At 38.7% G+C, this 12,162-nt stretch overlaps 1 long non-coding RNA gene across 1 annotated transcript; it reads left to right on the top strand.

The window, feature by feature from the left end:
- The first annotated feature begins 4,349 nt into the window (after positions 1-4,349).
- On the top strand, positions 4,350-11,158 carry LOC136014438 (uncharacterized). The gene is made up of 3 exons (XR_010612703.1): positions 4,350-4,449; positions 5,996-6,184; positions 10,781-11,158. It is a non-coding gene; the product is annotated as an uncharacterized LOC136014438 (long non-coding RNA).
- Positions 11,159-12,162: the final 1,004 nt, after the last annotated feature.

Below are 12,162 nucleotides of genomic sequence, written 5' to 3'. Positions count from 1 at the left end.
GGACACTGGTCCCCAGGGTCCCTTTTGATTTTGTGATGATGTTTTAAGGAAATTGATGACTGTAATAGGGAAAGAGCTGGATCTGAGCTTGAAAATTAGGCAGTTTTTTGTTTCATTAAACACACATCTTAGCAGGAAGTTGAAAAGGTAAGGTCAAGAGAGGATGGTTTTGCCATGGGTGACGGTGAAAAGGTAATGGGTTAAAATACACTCTGATTTAGCTATTTTTGTGATGAAATGAAAAATGAACACTTGAAAAATGAGTTAATTAATCATCATGTCTTAGCTATTCAAAAGGCATTTCCAGTGATCTGAAAGGTAGCTTTTCGTATTTACTGTGGTCAAAAGCTGCAGAACATTATAACCCTTTGCTTATTTTTGGTTCTTCATCAATATTGCTATAGGAACAGGTGAGGTCAACTGAAACACTGTGAAGGGTAGTAGCTTTTCAATCTTTTTGTAGTTGTGTGTGCTTTAGTACATCTTAGGGAAATGTAAAATAAGCACGCAGTCATGCTGCCCTGCAAAGTAAACTTCCCAGGCTGCAGCAAGAACTTTAATTTCAAGCATCACACTTCTTTTAGTTTTGCCCAAATTGCAGGTGAATAGTGCCTGCCTTCTCCACAAAAACAAATGACACATAGAGTAGATCTATGGAAACCTGAAAGCTATTTATTTTCTACATATTTAGAGTTTAAAAAAGATTCCCTAGAGGAAATTTCAGATGAAGTTAGCAGAAGAGTGGCCATATGCGTGGAGACCTCATAGCAGCCTTCCAGTGTCTGAAAGGGGCCTATAGGGATGCTGGGGAGGGACTCTTCATCAGGGACTGTAGTGACAGAACAAGGGGTAATGGGTTAAAACTTAAACAGGGGAAGTTTAGATAGGATATAAGGAGGAAATTCTTTCCTGTTAGGGTGGTGAGGCACTGGAATCAGTTGCCCAGGGAGGTTGTGAGTGCTCCATCCCTGGCAGTGTTCAAGGCCAGGTTGGACGAAGCCTTGCGTGGGATGGTTTAGTGTGAGGTGTCCCTGCCCATGGCACGGGGGTTGGAACTAGATGACCTTGAGGTCCTTTCCAACCCTAACTATTCTATGATTCTATAATTCTATATACTGAACTTGGTGAAGCTTTGCTGATGACAGGATCTGCCCAACTGCATATTTAGCAGAAAGAAGCCCTCATCCAACCTTATCCATGAAAAAAATAAGGACAGCAAACTCCCTTTCTGTTTTACTCTTGCAGTTCTGACTCCAGATTTAATTTTCTTTCCCTTACTGGCTGTGTTCTAGAAAGCATTGAGCTTGTAATCACATCTTTGTTAACAGCTCAATGAAAATAATCAAATAATCTATTTTATTGGGCACTTGCCTTCTCCTACTAGCATTTACAAACAAAACATGGAAAAAAAAAAATGTGTCTGTTACCAGTACAAATGTGTTCACAGTCTGCAGGAGTCTGACCAGATGGAGTGTTAGAGAGCTCCATCCAATAGATCATTGCCTGTGTTTAAGACTGGAGAAGAGCATAGTTTTAGATAATGTTTCACTCTCTCTTTGTACAGACCAAAATGGTTATGTCAGCCATCGCTTCCTTTCCTCCTTCTTCCTTTGGAGTTACTTACCATAATTTGCAAAAAAAATCCTACTGCAAGTCAGACAATCTCTGTGAATTGCTTCATCTGCAAAGCGATCTGCAGCATGGTTGCTACAGAACCGCTTTCTTTGCCTGTTGTAATAACATATGAGGGAGGAAAACTGCATACATTGATTCCTGATTTTCCAGAGTATAACTTCAGTCTTTATTCCCACCATGTTACGCAACAGATTAGGGCCGTCAGCAGTATCAAATATGGCAAGTCAATTTTCCCCCTGAAAGCAGATGGCCTATGCAACATTTAAGCACCATTACACAATTATCCAGTGACTGACCCCAAATCTGGATGACTAATTCCACTGTCACCTGCTGAACCCAGGACAGGTGGTACCCACTGTCCCTGTCTGAGGTGGGGTAGCAGCCATGAAATACATTACACTAGCTCAGGAGAAGTGCTACATCTGCTAAATTTTTAACACTTGTCACTCAGTTTTGTTCCCACACCAGAAAAACGGTACTGAAGCAAGAATCAGGAATTTGGACTTGGCTCTGTTGGGTGGAAAAGATCAAGTCTTACAATGATCTGTTTCATGAGGAACATTTAGCAGAGAAACTACAGCAGACATGAGTGTAAGGCTACAAGTTGGGAGATGTATTTCTAGTTGTTACAGATTAAGTTCAGAGTTGTCAGGAAGAACCAAACTTGCTTGCAGTAGCAGACTTAGAGGTCATGCAAAATATCTCATAGATATTTTAGTCCTCAGCAACAAAAATAAATCTGAGGGTTCTTTTAGAAGTAAATTTATCATATTTGCAACAAAATTTTCTCTCTTAAAGAATTGAACCTCATGACTGACAGCCTCTAGGTTAGAGAGCTGCCTGCCATTAGCTATCACATGAAAGGCATGGAAGGTGCTTATCCAAGGAGGTAAAACTCTTTTCCCTGTCACACAGAAAGAGGTCTGGAAAACCATGATAGAGTGACTGTGAAGGAGTTCAAATCTGTTTCCAGCTACCTAAAAAAGTTTCATGACCTTATTCCTGTATAGATTATCCATTTGTCCAATTATGCTAACACTGGATTTGTCTGGGCTTTTCATAATGAATCTCCTATTGGATTCCTTATTTATGTATCCTTAGTTTAAGGTGCCTGCTGCATTAATGGAGAACCTGTTTCTATGAAGACTATACTTTCATGCCGTTTTAGCATTCTCCAGACATGGAACAAATGCCTTGGAAAAGTGTCTGCTAAAGCCTTGAGAAAGGTTTCTGTGATCCTAAGAAAACTGGTGTTTCTTGCTCAGATAGGGATTTCTATAGGAAGGAAAAGAGGGTGCTTATATACATGTGCATGGACTTGGTATCTTCCAAGAGCAGGGTCAGTCATCACACAGAGTGACCATAGGCAGTACCAAAGATTTCAAAAGCTGAGCCACAACATGTATGAAATACATGACTAAGCTGTCATATTTTGTGTACAAAAAGAAGACAGGCATTCTTTCAGGGTGCAATACTGCATCTTCAGAGCTGTCAGCAGAGATGCCCATCTATGGCAGGAAATTAGATGTGGGAGCGTATGTTTTCAAGCTGGCATCCACAGTAAGCTGGTGTTCAGCAGCATGAGTGTGAACAGATGACTTCTGTGCTCAGTTTGCATTTGTTTTGCAATGGGATTTCCCCCAGCTCTGGCTTCTAAATAGGAACACAGTGCCTTTCTTGCTGGCTCAGCCTCATAGTCTCTTCAGTTCACCAGGCTGAGTGTGATCAGCACCTGATGCTTCAGAAGGGGATGCATAAACCCCACAGTTAGAGACAAGGTGTTTATCACACAGTACAAATTCTTAATCTCATGTAGCGGACATTAAACACTGACTGTATCACCAGTTTAGCTTTAGCTGTTGTAACTTTGGTTATTTTTGTTAACTTTCTAAGCCACCTTTCCTGTGACATCAGATTACACCAGGAAGATATATTGTGACAAAACCCATTGCCTTTCTTCAATGTTGAGATGGTCATTTTTTCTATTCCCATTTTGCTGTGAGCACCAGGAAGCAGATGCTGGCTTTTGTAGTCTGTCTACACTCCAGTGGAAAATCTGAACTCTTCTCCCTTAATTCCCGGTAGGAGAAAACTTTCTCTAAATGATCAGTGTGGGTTTCCAATGCTTTTTCCACTGTCACTGCTGAGATCCACAGACAGTGCCAGCACAGAGCTCCATTCTGGAAAGAAGACCTCTCTTTCCTTTCCTGGGGAACAATTTTCTGCTCTATTACTTATTTTTATTTACTGCACTTTCAGGTGTTATGTAATAATAATGTATTAATACAGCACTTTGGCTTTTTCAAGGAAAATTTACATTATTAATGTTTTCTGCCTCAAATGTAAACAGTATCAGGCACAAAGATAAAATGTGTTTAGTTTCAGCTCAGTCTACAAAAGTGATGAAGATGGTAATGAACCTGTACCAGTTCACACAAGGTAGAGTGGTTTAGTTTGTGTCTTTTTTTTTTTTTTTAAAAACTATTTACTGGATCGTAGCCTGTTCTCTTAACATGGAATGAACTGACAAATGCTTTAATAAGATCATCACTCTACTTTTAGGTAGTAAAGAGCATGTATCTTTGGGCACTAATTTAATAAGTTCTTTCTCTCATCCTTCATATTCAGTAGGAGCATGACACATATTTTTGGTGGAAACAACACTGTGACCACAGTCTGTATTTGTATCATGTCACCTAGGAGGTATCTGTGGATTGGCAGCCCAGTGTGCTGGATGTAGTAGAAATATGCAGCAGAAGAATTGCTCCGTGTCTCGAAGAGTTTACAGTCTAGGTGTTGCACAGGAGATGGTAGGTAGGTATAAACAGAAAGGGGGGAGGCTGTGGAAAGCTAGGACAGTGTTGCCAAGCACGATGGGCAGCCAGGCACACTGCTCTGATCTACAAAGTTCAGCCAGGAACTTTGTTGGTGCAGCTGTCGCTGAAGAAGATGTGGGTTTGTAAGGTTTTGTGAATAAGGAGTCTTTGAAACTGGTCCTGGTGGGTAGTTAAAAAAGCCTCTTAGGGATGTGTTTTTGACCTTGCTGCAAGGTTGGTAGGTTAGAAAGGTCTATAGGTATGACATTTTCTTTTTCCAAGTTCTGTCATTTTTTGAAAATAAGAACTTTGCATTGGGCAGAGCCAGTTGCTGCTGATCAAAACTAGAGTTTATATGAGCAACATATTTGTACTTCTAAATATAATTTTGAATTCTGATACTTGCTTATAAAAATGAGAAGCTCTGAAACTACAAATGCAACAAAATGTTTGGCAAAATCTTCATATAAGCTTAGATTATCCATTAAAATTTTAACTGTAGTAAAATTTAAATTAAAAAAAAATCACCATTTTGCTTTTTTTTTTTTTTTAATGATTCTACTACTGAAAATTGGCAGTAGTAATTAATTTAGGTAATTTTTCAGTTTTTAACTTCTTGGGCCTTGTTAATGGATTTTGGTCTAAGCAAAAAGAATCGAAGTAGATGCACATTAAGTTCAAGCAGGCGTTTCAGTGCAAAGACCACATGTCAGTTGTCTGTCAAAAGGGTAAATCATACCTGCTGTCCTTTCCTTTGCTCCTTCTTTTGGCATGGGTTACTTGCTATCCAAGTAGCTAGCACTTGTTCTCAGTGCTACTGTTTGCACAGGATTGATGATTTTCACCTTGGACCCCAGGGTCAGACTGTCTCCCTGCCTGCTGTCTTCACAGCTAATACATTTTTCAAAAAACAATGCCAATTGCAGTGAGTAAATCTCCCAAGGGCACATCACTACTACAAGTCTGTAAGTCCCCAGTTCTGGAAGCACTTCTGGCTTTTTGGGATTTATTAGCTAGGCTGTGTTCACAATATAGGTACTCACACCTACAGTCACTGTGTTTGGAGCCAGGCAGTGGCAGCAAGGGCAGCAGCAGTGCATGCAGGATGAAGCCCTGGCAGTCAGTAGGGTGGGTATGCCAATATGAAGGTTGTATGAAGGGGTCCTGAGCTATTGGCATCTTCATCCCTCACATGCAGACTACTTCAGAGGTGGATTGCAATGAAGCCAGACATCTTTGGTGCCTGTGTTGCTACCAAGAACATCCCTTGAAGAGACATTCCAGCTTATATTCAAGATGGCAGTAGAAAATAAAATCAAACAGATTTCTTTTGTAAATATGTTCCACAAACTTGCTGATACCTTTCCTCTTTGTTCCTCCATGTTCCATCCACTTGAGTGGTACCACTTTCTGGTCCTATCATAATGTTTTTATGCCGGTTTTTACTTTGTTTCCTGCGCAGTTTCTGCTCCTGGGACTGATAATTTCACTAACAAGCAGTTTCTTCTCAAAAATGTAAGTGAATCTTCTCTGTTCCTCTTGAGCTGCGTATGGATGACAGGTATGGACTAACAGGATGGGCCCAAGCTGGATGCTGTGCAGTGGCTGTAGCTCCACCATAAAACCAATTCTGGGCTCAGAGATGATTAAGAAATGAGAAGGCCTGTTTCTACATCAGAGTGCCAAATGCTGCTAATGTAAAATGAAAGTAGAAGTGAAAAGAAACAAGCCATGTAAGTATGGGAATATAGTTAATTTATTATGGCAGGTCTATAGCTTGGCTCTAATCCCTCATTTGGAAATCAAAACCAGACTGCTGGAGCTCACCTGCCAGACTCAATCTGTTTCATAATTACCTGTGGGTTACTATTTTTGTTTACTTTAATAGCACTGTAAATACTCCTTCTGCCTTTGTTTATGACCTATTTAAGTGATGTGAATATCTTGAAGAAATTCTGTTTTTAATAGTGCTCCAGTGACTACCTTCTTTCACCTCCCAAAATAGAAGCCAATGGATCAGGCCTCCAGCATGAGCTATATTATAGGGGAAAGAGATTTTAGTATGCTGCCAAGCCTGATGTTTATAATGATCTTCAAGTTCTAGTTGCTGCAAATGATTAGAAAACATGGGGGATTTTCCTTTAAATACCAAGCCCATTTCTGTAAGGAAAGGTCCAGAAGTCAGATGAGTTACTGGTAAAAGCTTGGAGTCTATTTATGGTTGCCCCTTTCTGGATAGCTGAGGCTGGGAGAAGGGACAAAGAGCTCTTATCCTCCTTGGCTATCCTGCAAAAAGGGGGTGCATAAGGTGGGAACAAACTAGTTCCTACACTGGCAGAATTGCCATTGTCTCCCCTGTATATATGTGCTTACAGGTTAGAATTGGCTCCATCCCCCCCTATTATATACTAGGAATCTCAGGATAATTTTATTACTTGCTGGGGAGAGAAACTCATTCCCCTCCTGATTTTATAGCTGTGTCTCTCATTACTTCAGCATGCAGGTAGTAACATAGTTGAAACAAATACATTGCTTTGCTCAGCAAAGCACTTAGTTGCAGGTGGTGCTCACATCCTCCTGCTTTCTTTATTTTACTTGAGTACCTTTTGGAAGCCAACATGATTAGCATCTGTAAGAGGCTTCCTGTTGTAACCAAGGAGATACACAATTGCCCCAAACCAACCTTGATGCCCTCTAACAGTGATGTGCTGAAATGAACTCACCTACAAGAGAGGAAAGGAGACTTCTGAGAGGACTGGGTTACAGGTGGCTTGAGAAAAATCCAAGTTATGAAAACCGAAAAAAAGAAACATTTATGTGGAAGGAACATTATGAAACTTCTCATCATAGCTGCTTTTGTATCTGTGTTGGATGAGGTAATTCTGAGCCTAACCCAAAACACTTTGCATGCTAAAATAGTTCTTTTCCCTTTGGAAAATCTTACTGAAATGCTACCATCTGTAAACAAAGTAAAATAACCCAAATTGCAGCTCCGAGAGCCTATTATCTTGGGATTTGGTCACTTCAGGTCACACAAATATCTATGTTACGTCTTGGTTAAGGTGATGTAACTGTCACTATAGTATCTAAGTGCCTTTCAAGTAAAGCAATAGTAATAAGCTAATAAGGTTTTATAAAGTGTCTATCACTTCTTCACTTTGGAAGGTGGTGGTGTCAAAACAGCCATTTCCTGGAGAGAATCAGAAAGCTGGAATGATTTCTTTTGTCCTATTTAACAGTTATGTTCCAAAGGTGGATTTTTCATGAGTCTTATTTTGCAAGAAACTTACCAGTTGTTATTTATGAAAAAAAAAGGGAGCTGAAGAGCACCTAATGTTTTGTAATAGCAGGACACCTCTCTTAGTGGCCAAATTAAGGCTGAATTTCAGAGTCTGATTTTGAAATAATTACCTTTACACTTTTGTGTACATTTAAATGAGTTCTGGCTGAAAACTAGGTAACATATCATGGTACTTTAATAACATACAACCCCTCCTCTTTCAGTTCAGTGCCTTACTGGTGGTTTCTTTTCATAAAAGAACAAAATCACACTTGGAAACTGCAAAGTCCATCTCTACCCACAGAAAGCAATAGAAATTCCCACCAGTTTTAAGTGGAATGAAGCGTTCTTTAAAGTCATAGGGAAAATTTTACAGTTTAATATTTTAACAGGTTTTATCAATTCATGTTTTATGAAATCTGATCACTTTGTTCTATGCTTTTAACTTTATTGCTAAACTCCTTTAATTTGGACTTTGGAATCAGCAAGGATACAATCAATTTTATTGGTTTCTTAATTTTAAAAAGCTTGTAAAGATTATATTTGAACCTGCAACTGAAAATAATCATTGACTTTTTTCCTTCCATCTAAAACAAATTCAAGAATGCCATCATCAATATATAAAATTTTTCAGAGAAGGGATAGTTGAAAACATATGAAATGTAGCACTTGTAGACAACTGGTATCCTTTCCTGAAGACTTATCTGGCAAGCTATCAGAACTGAATGTTATAAAATGCTATTTTATTTATGAATCTGTTAAGAATCGTGACTCCTATAACTGAGCTAGTAAGAAAAAGAACAATTAAAATACAGATTGTTATTTACTGCTGATGGAAAGATTGGCATCAATAAAATGGGAATAACTGTAGGGAAATAAATATATGCATGATCAAAATTCATTAAAAATAAAATCAATTTCCTTCAATCCTAATTATCTTCACTATGTCTCTTACCTCTGGCAGATTTTCTTAGTGTTGGAAGCTGTAACGATAGTTTTTCACTTAAGAGGAGTGATAAATCTGAAATCAACAACTGTTAGTATGATTGGTAGTTTGCTGGAAGAAAATGCTTTTTGTGCAGCATCTTGTCCAAGATTCAATCAGGCTTCAAACCAAAGCATTCCACTCAGACAGTTCTCATGAATTTTCAGTAATGAGCAAGATGGGGTGGGTGGGGAAATATTTACCAGTGTCTCTAAGGGTCTTGAACTTCATGTTCCTTTGCATAGTTGATTTAATGATCTCAATTATTACAGTTGGGATTTTCAGTAGATGGCTGCTTTGCCCATATATAGTACATGCAACATGTGGCAGGGCATGGCTTGAAGCAGCAAGCTCTGCTTTTCCAACTTGATTACTTGTGTCAAGTTACAGACAGATGAAAGATGAACAGACTGTCCTTAAAGTATTCATAATGATGGGACATGATTGAAGAGGTGGTTGTTCTAGCTCCAAAGATTTCAGGCCTTAGGGAGTATGGATGTGTGTATAGACACAAAAAATAGAGAACAAGGGCAAAGATGGATGCTTCAGCAACTATGGTGTGAAAATTAACCTTGAGGATGTTTCTGGAAGATATGGTTTGAGTTAACAATAATGAAGAAAGAGTAACAAAAGTCCACGAATCTATCTATGACTGACTGAGTTTATAATCTTTTTCAAATACTTGACATTGAAATAAATGTAATTAAAGAACATTTTATCTTCAACTAATATTCAATAGTTCACCTTATTTGGACATGCCCATTCTGCCATTTGATTTTAGGCTGATATCTTAAATGAGAAAACGAAACAAAAAATCACAAGGTGTATTTTTGTCAGTGTGGTGCTGAGCACTTCCAGAGACCCTTCTGGAGCTTCTGTCCTTCTATTAACAACCAGGACCCACTGTCTGACCTAGACCACTAATTTTCTGGCCAGGCAATATACGACTATATACCTTTCTGTTGTATGGGTCAAAGTCTTCTAAAATGGTGGTTGTACATTTCTGTGACGAAGCAGCAAAATTTACGCAGAAATGTACAAAACAACTGCAACTCCTACATCCAAGAGAGAAAAAGGCAGGTTGCTAGGAAAAAGCATGAAAAAGAAGGAAGAAGCCCATCAAGATTTACTTCTGTTATCCATATTCACATACCCATAGCCAAAAATTCTTCATCAATTAATCTCTTGCTATTTAATTTATCTACTTGCACTCTATGAAATGTGTTGCTACTGAGAGCTCTGCAAAAATCATTGCTATTAACCAATAGTTAAAAAAAAAAAAAAAGCTGTTCAAAAAAACTCTTATTGTAAGACTGAAAATTTATGTTGTACACATCTGCGGCAACAGAAAGTGAATATTAACTATTTTTCTTTTCTTTTCTTTGGCTAGTACTTTATGTTCTCTTTAAATGCCTGAAGTGTCTAAAGCACTGTATTAAAAGAACAGCTGTTTTATAAAGTATTGAACTTGTGATCTTACAGCTTTAACAAGTATTACATTGAAAATATTTGTTTATATAAGACTGTAAAATGCAAATATTCAAATATATAACAGTTTATCTTCTAGTAAAAAGGTCAGCCCAGCTGAAAAGACTTCAGGAAAGAGTAATTGATGTACGGAAAACTGATTTACATCCACTAAGAGGCTTCTAACATTGAGTATCGATTGTGTTAAAGTAATGAACCATGATGTAAAATGAGAGTAATTCAGTTTAAGATCAGAGACCTGTTTTAGATTTACATAAAGATTAAACTCCAGTATGTATCTAGCAACCTATGAATACCGCCATTGCAAGTTCCCTTCTAATTCTTTTTAAAATGTTTGTGTTTCAAATGCATGAGTTTGTATTTTAACATGCAAAAAGCACAGTCATTTCATGCACCTTAAGTCTGGCATGTGACTGAATGCCTTGGTGAATCAGAGCTTAGCTATTTTATGTTCTAGTTTATTATGTTTGGTCTTGGAGAAATGTTCAACTAATGGGGTTTTAAGAGAAAAAAATGCATGGAAATTTTTTGTGGACACCTGTCTATTTTTTTTCTCCTTTTTTTTTTTTAATACAGGAGAAAAACCTGTATGTTTTGAAGGGTTGTGCTTTGTGATATATGGAGCTTATCTGAAAGAGAAAAATCCTTTTATGACCAGGAGAATGGAAGGGAAGAGAAAGACTGAGACTCCCAAAGCTCTGCAGCTTCTCCCTGCTCTCAGGGAGCAGAAGAACTCTCGGAGCCCAGTATCGTCAAAGCACATATGGAGATCACCAGCACCCTGGATCAAGAAAGCAAGATTAGCCCCACAATGTCATTCCAGCCATTCTCCACTGTGTGCTAAACATTGGTGAGAAAAAGGGGAGCTAAAAGCCATAGCACGCTTCACCTCTGGCTTTACATCCTGTACAAATATTTCATTTCGCCTGTATTTTGGCTCTATTAAATAAACAAATCTGTACTGCAGAAATGTTAGTTAAGTGGCTTTTAATGCTTTTAGTGGGCTTCATGTGGGAGACACTGGATTTGTATTGATTTACACCAGCTGATGAGCTGGCACAGTGTGTATTCTCTGCAGCTTTTATGAGATAACTGATGAATAATTCAGAATCGCAGTGCTTTGTATGGTGGTTGTGCCTCACAGAGGGAATGACTGCCATCACTGTGTTGCGAGATGTTTCAAAGGCTCTGTACTTTGATTGTAAAGTCTTGAAATATTCCTTGGAAGAAATCCAAACTAACCCAAAGTACTGCAACTTCTGGTCAGATTCCCACCCAGTTCCAGTATTTCAGATCTAAAAGCTTTCAACATTTTTATGTATCAAGGCAATTAGTATTCCCTCATCAGGTCATCAAGATGACATATATAATGTCATCAGCATCAGGCATCCTACTTCTCTCAGTTGCTGCTTTTCTCTTCAAATTTTCCAGTACAGGCAGCAGTCCATGTGCTGAACTCTATTTGGGATAGTAAAAGCCTTACCTTGTTTAGATGACTTGTTCCCTCATTTTCCTAGTAGGATGAATGGAGAATTTTGGACAGAGCACATCCTTGGCCTTAGGCTGACCCCACCAAGGGACCAACTGTAAGACAACTCCACTGTAGCTGTGAGCAGATTTTGATACAACACTGAGCATCCCCAGAATTCTGTCTTCACCCACAGAATTCATGTTCTGGCATAAATAATTTCTGACAGCAATTGTAATGCAAGTGTAATGATGGCGAGAGATGCCAGTCTGACAGATCTGGAGAGCTGCAGCCTGTGAGCTTCGTTCTTCTTTTTCATGTGGACACAAAGCAAGAATTTGATCCCATCCCTATCTTCAACATCTGCATACACAGACTTCTCCCCAAGCTATGAGAAATCTGCTCAGGAGCCAGCAAGATAGTTTTCAAGCAGGGTAAATATAGCCTTTGGAGGAAGCTTTCCTGCGTAGGGAAGCCAAGATTGACTCTT

The sequence above is a fragment of the Lathamus discolor genome, chromosome 5 (assembly GCF_037157495.1).
Source record: "Lathamus discolor isolate bLatDis1 chromosome 5, bLatDis1.hap1, whole genome shotgun sequence".
NCBI lineage: Eukaryota > Metazoa > Chordata > Aves > Psittaciformes > Psittacidae > Lathamus > Lathamus discolor.
The sequence above is the reverse complement of the archived record's forward strand: the minus strand, read 5'-3'. Positions and strand labels throughout refer to the sequence as shown.